Below are 12,091 nucleotides of genomic sequence, written 5' to 3'. Positions count from 1 at the left end.
TCTGGAGGAAGCTATACAGCTGATAGTCCTCCAGTTCTGTGAGAAGAAACGAAAGTAACCACAGTATTGGGTTGCTGGTATCCTAAAAGAAACCTTCAAAGGGAACCTGACTTACGGCCTTGTTTTAAGGACTGCTTCCTTAGGTTCTGGCATCAGCTCTTATCCCTGTGCACTTTTGCCTCCTAGCCTATACCTCTTTGGGTGAGGGGGAAATCCCCTTAACTGACTAGAAAGAGCTGTTCTGGCGCTATTTTTACTTTGCTTTTAGTGCAAGTGATGGGTGGAAGCTAAAGCTGCAGAAACTGTCTTGCATTTTATTTGAAATTTGTAGAATAATGATTAGGATAACTTTAGTACCTACTACAGTTTATTTAACATAACATTTCAAATGACTCCTGCAAGATTTAAGAGTTTGTATACAAAGTGTATATTAGAACTCATAAGTTCCTTAACTTATTATTTTCAGAAAAGACTATTCCTTTTTGTGTAATCTGGAATGTATGGGAAGGGAGGTAGTAATTGGTTAAAGGTGAAACTGAAAGAAGTGTGGGTATGTGCGGACATGTGCAGTATCATTGCAAGGTGTTTGCTTACATTTACTGTTTCAGTACTTTATTCTTTATAAGTACTTTTGCATGTTGTCTGTCCATGCATAGGCTTTCTATGTTTATTTCTTCGTGTTTCCAGCTAAAAAGAAGTTGCACAGAACTTGCAGTTAAACTTGCCTGTATGCTGTCCTAAAATATTGTACCTCTTTAAGTGACATTATGTATCTGCCAGCTGTATTTTCCTCTTCTGCTTCAGGTAGATGTATACATGTTTTAGTTTATCAAAATTTAAGTAGAGTAGTTTCTCTAAGATAGAAAAGTAATAACTAGATGACTTCAGCAATGTAATTGATAGCACATTGAATAGTGGGTGTATCGTTTGGAACTTCTGGTAAAGTATCTCTCTGGAACACTTGATGGCACTAAGTTTGCAAACATTTGTGTTTAATTTCCCTTGTATAGAGATACCTATTTAATAAGTTTAAAACACTCTACTGTTCAACATGGACTGTCTTACTCTGGCATGGCAGGCTTCAGTTTTGTATATTGTGTTATGTTGAACAGTTTTTCTTACCTGTGCTTTCTCCAGCTTGAATCTTTTTTTCTGCACGTTCAGAACTGCCCCTTTCCTTAGGGAATAAAACTGGCTGCTGCTTTCACTTAAGTATTTCCTGAAGATGGTAGGATTTAGCGGAAGCACATGTTTGTGTTCTAAAGTGACTGTTTTTATTGCTACATCACTTTACCAGTCTAGTATTTTTTTATGAGAACTTTAATCATTTATATGATGATTTCCAAATGTAGAATCTCTTTAAATCAGATTTACCTTGTTTTTGGAGACTGAAGAATGATAAACTGAAGAACCAAATCTGTCAACTAACTTTGATCAGAGGTACAAAACATTCCTTAAAAGGAGGGAAGAGGGTTAGGATTAGAGAACTGCAGAAGAGAATCAGGAATCACAGCTGCAGGAAACTATAGTCCCTTCTTGAATACTAAGTTTTGTCTTAAGCTTTTAGCCTCTTTTGCAACTTTTTACATGTATATTTAATCTACAGAGAAACATTTCAGTCTTATTCTCAACTGGGGGAACCCCCTGACAAGGTAAGTGTGTGAGAGGGTGGTAATTAACTGCACTGCCATGTGCCTCTGTTGTTATCACTTCTGCGCTCAAATAAGTAATTATATATTGATACAGAGAATAAATTGAAAGTCTTACTGAGGAAATATTTACCTAATACCTTCTTCACACAAATAGTCTTGTATGGGAAGTCATATGTCACTTACGTTCCAGTTCTGCTGATTTAAGCATTACAAGCATGCTGTTTTAAGTATGCCAATTCAAGTGCCTTGGTGTAAAGTGTAAGTGTTTTCATATTTCACTCTGAAACCAACAAGGGTACCCGTGAGTTTCAGAATTCGAGTTCTTGTAAGGAGGGTTGTTTCCCTAGGGGTAGAAGGAGAAGGTGAACCTTTGGGAACAAGGAGGCAGCTTCATTCCATTTCATTTGGGGTTTATTTTCTACAACGTTGATTTATGTTTGTCCCCTAAGGTGGGTTTCTTCTGTGCAATTCTGAGACTGAAGATATGACTTCTGCTTACAGATCTTGCTGTTACATTCGTTCTTTATAAAGATACTGTTGTTTCTGTGGTGCGGGAAGTAGTGTTGTTGGCCTGTGGTCTTGCAGGCCTTGTGGGGTTGAATGTTTTTTCTGAGGGACTTACAGAAGGTAAGCCTGCAGGAACGTGTGTTTATGCAATGATTTCCATATTTGGATTTTTTTAAATCTCAAACATACGGGTCCTTAAAATTGGGTAAGGCTGGCTTAGGTCTAGCCTTCATAGGGACAAGTAGTTTCCACCCCTTAGCTGCTAGTCTTATGATTAGTACATCTCAAGTAGCTCACTTTCCCTCCTGTTTGTGCAGGACTGAGCAAATGGCGTGTATCTTTTACTGTCAAAGCTCTTATGCACAGACAAGAGTCCAGTTTTGTAGGTGGCAGTTGTGATAAGTGTTCTTAAAACCTGAGTGCCTTAAAACCTGAAACTTGAGTGCAACATACCTCTGATTCCTTTTGGATGCCTCTACCATCTGCAGTGATGTGCTAACCTTGGGTCTTTGCGTGTTCTTCCCCCTCCCCATCATTACCTTGCTCTTTACACCAAAAAATTGTGTTGGTGATGAGTTCAAGATTAAGCTGGAGGCTTTTGACAGTCTAGTGTTGGAAAATTCCATCAAGTCTTCTTCCCTTCAACAGTATGCTGTATGCTGCATGTTCTTATTTCTGTTACTACTTAATGCAGTGCCTGAACTTTCTGGTGGGTTGAGTTTTGCCATCAGTCTGCAATCGTGAGGGTGAAAAGGAAGGAAGGAAGACCTTTAGAGGTGATTGTAAGAAATGTTCATTAACTTTGAATGCTGGTCAGAGCAGTAGTTCTAGGAATAGGAAAGAACAAGTGTAGTCAAGGGGTTCTTTTGCATAGCTGAAAAAATGAAGGAGAAACAGCAGCTGAGAGGACTGTTTGCGAAATGCTTGCTTTGATCAAGGGACTGTTTCCCTTTTCTGAAATAAGCTCTGGCTCCATATCTGGCGTAAATACCAGTCCTTGTAGGCATTCTCCATTTAGCATTTGGAGGCAGGGCGGTTGGATATTCTGTGAGCTCCTGCAGTGGCAATGTGCTGGAACGGGTGTCAGCTCTGATCTTGTAAACCTGGTAGAGATATATGTACAGCTGTTTTTTTAATTACTGGTGAATCTGTGATCATTGGTATCATTATGCAGTTTTTCAGAGCACGTGGCAGGACTTGGCTCCCTTTTCATTCTTTTTTTTCTGAGATGCCTGAAATGATTCTCATAATTGTATTTGGTATTTTTGAATGTATAAGAAGAAATAAGGTTGTCTTTGCACTGTTCTTTACATACCATAATTGTCCTGGTGCATCACTTCATATTGCTACAATTTGAATACATAAGGTGTTTTTAATATCCTTTTTCTTGGACTTGCACCCAATGATAAAAATGTATGTTTTGGGGCTTCATCTCTTGGAATTGCACCCCAACAATGTCCAAGTCCTGTACTGAGGAAAAGTCTTGCTATTCTCTTTAGATATATGGGCTGTAATATGATATAATACTGTGTGGTATGAATCTCACAGCATACAGCCGTGGTTGTAAACACTAGCATCTTTTTAGTTTATATGAATGTTCTTGTCACTAGCTAAACTGTATGCCCAGTCCTCTGTAATCTGGGTATAGATTTACAAGCCAAGAAGGTCAGGTGTTGTAAGCAGGCACAGACACTTTGGAAATAATCATGACTCACAGTGGTAGGAGGTGATGTTTATTTATGAAGAAAACTTGTTGGTATATCAGTACAGAAGAAGGCTAAGAAATTGTGCAAAGAACTGAACACTACTCATGGGTAAAAATGAGACGTTATCATGAGTTTTAGACTTAGAGCATTTGGAAGCAAACCAACTGACTAACCAAAAACCAGAAGCAGAAAAAGAGCTAGGAGTTCTGGCTGATCACAAGATGACTGAAGTGTCAATTTTAAGTAGCTATAAAGGAAGTATTCTAGGGTGCATCAAGGCCTGGAGGAATGGAGGGAGTGCTTGCTCCTCAAGTTTGCAGGCATTGCCAAACTGCAGGGGGCAGTCAATGTGCTCAAGAGCAGTGCTGCCATCCAGAAGGACCAGGGGAGGCTGGAGGAATGGACCCTGTGAGCTTCAGCCTGGAGAACTGCCAAGCCGCATTCTGGGGAAGGGAGAGCCTCTGGCAGCAGTCCCGGCTGGCCGGGGACTGCCTGGGAGCAGCTCTGTGGAAATGCCCTGGGGGCCAGAAAGCTGCACAGGAGCCAGCTGGGGCCCTGGCAGCCACAAAGGCCAGCAGCTTCCTGGGCTGTGTGAGCAGGGGCACAGCCAGGAGAAGGGAGAGAAGTGAGTCTCCCCCTTGACTCAGTACTACTTAAGCCACACCTAGATACTGCATCCTCTGGTTTTGGTCTCCCCAGTACAGGACAGACTCTCCCAAACTGGAGCGAGTCCAGCAGAGGGCCACCAGGATGCTCAGGGCTGGAGCACTGGTACTGTGAGGAGAGGCTGAAGGACCAGGGCTTGGTCAGCCTGGAGAAAGGAAGGTTTTGGGGGACCTTGGAGCAGCCTTCCTGCACCTACAAGGAGGTAAGTTGTTGAGAAGATGGAACCAGGCTCTGTGCAGCACTACATGGTGGCAGGATGAGCCACAATGGGCATAAGTTGAAACCAGAGAGGTTCAGACTGGATACAAAGGAAGCCTATTTCCCTGTGGAGAAAGTCCAGCAGTGGAGCAGGCTGTCCAGAGAGGCTGTGTGGTCTCCACCCTTGGAGGTTTTCAGAACTGGACTGGATAAAGTCCGTAGTCATATGGTCTGACGTCTTTGAAACTGCTTTGAGCAGGGGGTTGAACTAGGGACCTTCTGAGGTCCTTTCCAACTTGAATTATCCTATGATCTGAAATATTTTTGGAAATGGGAGTGAAGAAGGCTGAGTGAGATTGTAGTCATCAGTGTTCAAGAGGAACTGAAGTAGTAGTAGGTCCTGCAAAGGATTACTAGGGTAGTTGGAAGAATGGAGCAGACAGCAGTAGTTCAGAGGTTAGTTTGGATTTTTCTTCTTGACTGAATTGGGATTTGCTTATCATGGGAGACACACACAAAACAACGTAGACAGTAATGGTTCTGTTCTTGATACTAATAGAATGCAAGCTTGAATACAAACAATGCCCAGTTTTAATCACTAAAAGAAAACATAAATTAGTGGCTTGCAACCTTTGATCTGCAGATACTTGTGGGCTATGAACTCGTTCTAAGGGCTCTGCAAACAGTAGCTGAGAAAAGCAGGCCTTCTGACAACAAGGCTGAATTTGCTAATTAGGGGCTGCACCTCCACTAAAATCGAGGGTGTAGGAATTTCAGGGATTGAAAGTGTAGAGCAATAGAAGATGTGTATTCTCAAAGCTACATTTAATCTCAGATTGTTTCAAATCCTTTGTAATGTTTTGAAACAAAGCAAAGCAAACTAATGAAGACTTTATGATTATTCTGTTTTGAAGATGCCTTTTTAATTTTCCCCACTCCTGCAGATTAGTTTCTTCTCAGTTGGGGCAGGAGGTAGAAAGCAAGCTAGCCAGACATCTTTTCTTTAACATGTCAGCTGGGATTACATACAATGTACATCCATCTTGGATTTAAGGCAGACTGTGGAACTGTAATGCTAGATTGTAATGCATGCTGCTTTGGTGTGTTAGTGTGTTAAAATGAGAAAACTGACTGAACTGGCTATTTGGCAGTTCTGGGAAATTCCCTGGTGAGACAGGGGCATGTTATTAGATTTGTCAAAACATTGTGCTCAGCAGCACCATATGGGGGACATTTTTAGGTCAAATTTGGCTGCCGCGGTCCTTAAGAATTGTCAAAGATGGATATTTATGCTGTTGTGTCATACTGTTAGTTCCATCATCACAGATTTTATTTTCTGTGAATTTATTGTTTATGTTTAATTTTAGTCTTCAGCAATAATGTTTCTTACAAACTTGATACTATTTTAGATTTTTATGATATGAGTTGCTTCCATCTCTTCTCAGCTACAGTAGCCAATAAGCAACATTAGAAGAAATCACATACCTATGGAAAGGTATATGTGCCTGTACCAAGGATATCCAGTCTTGCATTGAAGTGCATTCTCTTAAATTTATCTGCTTTTTTTTATTAACTAAAATATTTAAGAAAACAACTGGAATCAAATGGGACCCTAAATCTAGGCTATAGTTCAATAGCACTTGAAATATATAAAGATTATATTAAGTGCTTCTCATACAGTTTTCTTCAAAATTGTTGGTACTTTTGAATGCAGCCGGTTTGGCTTTTATTTCTTTTTATTAAGCAGAAGTGAAAATACAACAGTGAGGAAGGAAAATTAGAGGAACCCCTTTGTGTTGTGGGAGATCAGGGATTCAGTTCTCTGTTCCAGCACGGTTAGGCAAATCATTTGGGAGCCAGACACGACTAAAAATGTTCATCTTCCTCTTTATGCTCCTAAGTAGTTGCAGAAATCTGACCTGTTGTCTCTCAGAGCCTGATTTCCATATCTAAAATAATATTTTCTTTGGAACTCAACCGTAAACATGCCTGTTGCCTGCTAGTGTCATCCAAGAAAACTATGGATAGTGATTGTGGTTACCTAGTTTTAGAGTACAAGCTTGTCATCACTACTGCGTGATTAAACGCAATGTAATTGTCAGTCAGGATTTCCTTGTGCTATTTTTCTGTCTTTCCTTCCTTCCTTCCTTCCTTTTCTTTTTTAAAGCTAGAATGGATTTCAATATATCTAATCCTATTATAAGAGTTAGATAAGTCAGCTATGTGCCTAATAGCCCTGAACTTTAAGGAATGCTCTCTTTTGTTCTTCTGCTAATCAAAATGGAATATGGGCATTCTTCACAGGAGGTGCGATGTCTGCTTATAAAGCTTTTTCCTGGAAAGATGAATGAGATTTGAATCAAAAATTGACTTGATTTTGGCCTTCACTCTTGGCTAGCATAGTGGTGTATAATTGTATGTCTTCAGTTGCATACATACGATGATTTCTGATTCATTTAACTTGCATTTAAAATGGAAGGGCTGCTATTGGTATACTTCCCAGATGAAAGATGACTTCTTTTAAACAGATTAGTATTGTTGAGGTAGATTCAGATCTCTTTTTTTCCTCTCTCTCTATTTAATTTCAAATGTTGATATGAATGTAAGAATGAAAGTATTTAAGCAGAGTTCCTTGGAAATGTGGCAGTGTTGGTCATCTCTAGACATGTATGTTGAGAATGAAAGGTCAATGCATTTAATAGCAACCACTGTCTAGACTCTGTCCCTTATTCCTACAGATGGTTAAAAAGGGAAGAGTGTGTATGAATCTTGTGCAGTTTCCTTTTACCCCCCTTTTAGTAGCAAGGAGGCGAAAGCTGGGAGGTGACTTACCAGTAGTCCTTGGTCTTGATAAATCTTAAACTCTTTTTTAAGTCAGAAAATCTTTTTTGTTTGTTTGTTTTTTTGTTTAAGACAGTTGACATATACCAACTGAAACTGTATAATGAGAATCAAATACTTCCTCTGCAGCTGTATTCCATAGACACCTCTGCATGGCAGATGTGAAATCCATGATGTGCCTGTCTGATGATAAACTGAATAGCATCAAAGGAAGAACACAACTTTTATTTAGAGGGTTCTGTATTTTGAACTTGTATTCGGCATGTTAAATGTTGACATTCCTCACCAGGATAGACTGAGCATACAGTACAAGTTTTTTCTGTATCAGTTGGCATGCTCAAGCCTTAGAGATTGATTCTAGAACTGAATACACCTGCTTTATTTACATCTACTATTTATAGATCAGTGGATATGTAACCCTCTCTCATTGAACCACTTTTATTTGGGTATTTTTCTTGTGCACAAAGACTGCAAGGATAATATACACAACTTAAGAGTGCAAAGCAATTATTTATTGGGAAACACAAAGTAGATAGCTATGATTAATATGTTTCTAAGTTAAGTGTTAATATGCCTCTCATGAGACATCTGATGAGTGTCTGCTGACTAGGCAGTAGTCAGGTGGGGAAGGGTTGGTTTCCATTGCTCTGAGGAACAGGCTGATCCTCAGTGTTGCTGAACTGCCATCCTATTCTCTGCCTCTTCTCATGGTTTCATACTTTTTTCTTAGTCTGTGTCAGTATTTTTCCTCAGTAATCTGAGCTGCTACTTAATACTGCCTCAACAACTGCACTTTTGTCTGCTCTGACTCTTATCTTGCATGGCTTTATTTGACTTTGTCAAAACTTAACAACAGATTTCTCAGTAATACTGAGCTGAGGTCATGCAGCTGTGCATCAACTCAGCCCGTAGGCTGAGAATTAAAGATACATGAATGGAATTACTGCCTAAAATCAGCTAGAGCAGACAGCAGAGACTTGGCATCAGTGTGACCTGCACAAAAAGCAGTACTCAACAGATATCAGTACTTCTGTTTGAAGGGCTAAGGTGAGAGGCTCCAGTGAGTGCAGGCTCAATGAGGTGTTCAGTGCTGTGCTTTAAGGCAGACTGCATTACCTCTGGCAAGAGAAACAGGAAGCTGTCTACTGTGTGGGAGCTTGGAAGTACCAGCCAGCCTGGCCTCTAGCAGATGCATCCCATGGACTTAAATGGTCACAGCACATGATACTTCTTTATGAGAGTTGGAGGGTGATCTTGGTAAGATTTTTAGTCTGTGTCCTGATATCAGTAAGGCTGTATAGCTTCTTGAGGATGTCTAATACTTCTGCATCTGGACATACACTTCTGCTGCTGCTTCTTTGAGATTAGTGAATAGTGCCACAAAAAGATCTGTTGACACTTCTGGATTAGATATATTATCATCATCACCACCTTACTGAGCTCGTTTGTCTTGAGGTGCCTCTCCACCTTCACTAAATGGTGCTGTGCAATAGACCACCAAAACCACTGTGAGGAAGAACGTGACCTCAGACCACAGCAACAGCAAATGCCCAGTTTCCCCATACAAAGGCTTGATGTCTTAACTCCTCACAAGTCATGGGTATCCAGACAGGAATGGATGATCTCAAATCATTCCCTGAATCCCTTATGAGAATTTCAGAGGCTTGGAAATAAGTTATCTGTATCAGAGACGTTGCCTAAACTGTTTTGTCCTATTCCAGAGATGCGATGACTTTGCAGGTCCCTGCTGCAGGGTACCTGCAGGTTGGTCATGCTTGCTTCCATAATTCTATTTCTAAGCTCAGGGATGGTGACTGGTTTTGTGTGTGGCTTTTTTTTTTTTTTTTTTTTTTTTTTTTTTTTTAATGAGGAGCAGTTGTACTTCAATATCCTACTCTATTCAGTCTCTAAGATGTTTCTCAGACTTGCAGGATTAGAGGTTTGTTAGTGTTCTATCTCTTAATATTTTCCACACTAAAGACTTCCACAGAATGCTTCCCAGCAGTGCCGGCACACTGCAGAAGCCTATTCATACTGTCCACAGCTGAACTCTGAACTGAAATAGTCTCATGTCATCACCAGCAAATGGAGTTCATAGTGCTCACAATTGCCCTTGATGACAGATATTACATTTAATATTAGTGTCTGGCATTGCGAAGCAAAATGTTGGTATCTTGGCAAAGTTCTTGTTAGGTTTGCTGGTAGGTCATTGTTTCACTGTGTCACCTTACCCTTAGCTATCTTTTCAGGGTGCCAGCACTTCGTTACAGAGGGTCATAGGTTAAAGAGGGGTGTGTGTGTGTGGGGGGGGGGGTCTGGTTTGTTTGTTTTGTATGGACAAGGTGGATTCAGGATTGACAGCCGAGCTGTGTATCTGAATTGCTTGCTGTTTCACCAGAATTCCTTATCCAGTTAACTTGAGAAGCAACAGAAAATAGAGTGCGTGTGAGTTACAGCGCACATACCAGCTGTGAATGGCATACAGTGGGGCCAGGAGCCATATTTTAAGATGAGAAAACTGAGAAGTAATGGCCCCACAGCTCTTTTGAATGCAGACAGCCTTGCTTAGAGATTCAAGATGCTGCGAATCTGACAATTACAAGAATTTGCCTTTGGAGACCCCCTTGGCTCTTGGAGGCTGGTGTGCGTGTGTGTTGCTGTCCTTCCTACTTGCTACCCTCTAACTTGGATAAGTGAAGTACCAGAGGGCATGTCACCTTTGAAAGATGACAGCACCAGAAATAACATGCAAATCTTCTCAAAGCCAAATACATGATGAGCCATTCTCAGGTAAGTAACCTTTTTTTCTTTTTTGGTCTTGTTTGTGAGAAACTTGCTTTTAATTTAGGTAGTTATTACTATAAACTTTAACTCTTTCCTTCTGGTGGGCACTTTTCATTGGGAGTAACTCACGTTGGTTGTGGTCCTAATCAGGAATCTATGCTTTTTGTGGTCTTGTTAGAAAAAACAAATAGAGCAAAGGGTGTCTTGTCCTGCTATTAAAATCCTGCAGGATTCTCTGATCAACAGATTAATCAGATTAATTCACTTAATCTGTTTGTACAAATGCATATAACTATATCTGCCTTTTACAACTATTACAACAAGCAATACTTGTTGTATAAAATAAATACAAGCTTTGGGGAAGTCTGAATTATCTTAGGATGAAAACATTTTCAAAATTTCTGTAGTAAACCTCCAGAGGCAAAACTCTGGGGAGAAAATGTCCTTTCTTTGCCAGCATTTTAACATCAGCTGTAATTGCAATCTGTTATGGTGTTGCAATACTGTAAAGGAAGATGTCACAGGAAGGAAGTATTGCATACTTCTCTATTCTGAAATGGATAACGGCTTTGTGGCCTTCTTTGGAAAACACCTGATTCTTTTTCTTGAGGAATAAATCTTCTGTAGAACAGATTAAGAATGTTTGCAAGTAATTACATATTCAGCTAGCTTTTAAAGCCCTTTACATGTGTTACACAGTGAGCAGTTACTCAAGTTTATCATAACAGTTAGAACCTTTCCTATCCATTTTATTAGGTTTGGACAATTTGCATATGCCTGCTACTAAAAGTAGATTAAATTTAAAGTAATTTTGTTGTTACACATCATTGCTTGTTCAGAGAGTGATAAAGCAATAATACCTTGGCTGATGTATTGAGGTGAAATTAAGGCCACAGGCATAAATCAGTAGTTTGAGAGTATGGTAAGTTTGGGGGATATTAGAATTTGGTGCTGCTGTTGTGGTATTTCATGTTATTTTAAAAAGAAATCCGAGAAGTACAGTTAGTTTTTTTGCCCTTAAATACCGCTTATTCCTGATGCTAGCACATTTTTGACAACAAATAAGTTACCTAATGAAAAGCAGAAATACTCAAATTGATTATACTCTGACTACTTTGAACTGGATTTCCCCCCCCCCCCCCCCCCCAAACTCAGCGGGAAATAGGATGGCACTGATGTTATTTCTGTGGTGCTGCAGTCACTGTGGCTTCAGTGACTGAAGCCAATGGAAGTCAGTGCAATCGTTGTTCCAGTCCCTCCCCTTCACATTTAAGGGGGAGAGGCAGTTCAGGTCACCGAACCAGGAGAAAATCAATGTAACAGAGTGAATAGCTTTCTGCTGATTTAGTGCTCCTAGTTAGATTATCAAAGGGTCTGAGCACTTGTACTGGTATAAGAGAAGTTAGAAATGTCAAGGAGGCAAAGAAGGGACTGAGGCAGTGCTATCTTAATATCAGCTTATACTGTTGTGGTAATGTACCTGTTATAAACTGATAATAATGCATCTTGATGTGCAGTTTCATCTTTCTACTGACAGGTGGAAAATACTCGTATAATGATTTTCCTTCATATGGCATAGCTATGCAACTGTGTATTTGATCTCATTGTAAAGGAGTTGGAATGCAGCCCAATTTGCGCTGTAACTTTAGAACGACGCTACCAATGCTCCATGATGTAAATCTGCTGCGTTGGCAGATCTGATATTGTATTGAACAGGTAACTTTAATACTATTATGC

The sequence above is a fragment of the Dromaius novaehollandiae genome, chromosome W, assembly GCF_036370855.1.
Source record: "Dromaius novaehollandiae isolate bDroNov1 chromosome W, bDroNov1.hap1, whole genome shotgun sequence".
Taxonomy (NCBI): Eukaryota; Metazoa; Chordata; class Aves; order Casuariiformes; family Dromaiidae; genus Dromaius; species Dromaius novaehollandiae.
Note: the sequence above shows the minus strand (reverse complement) of the source record.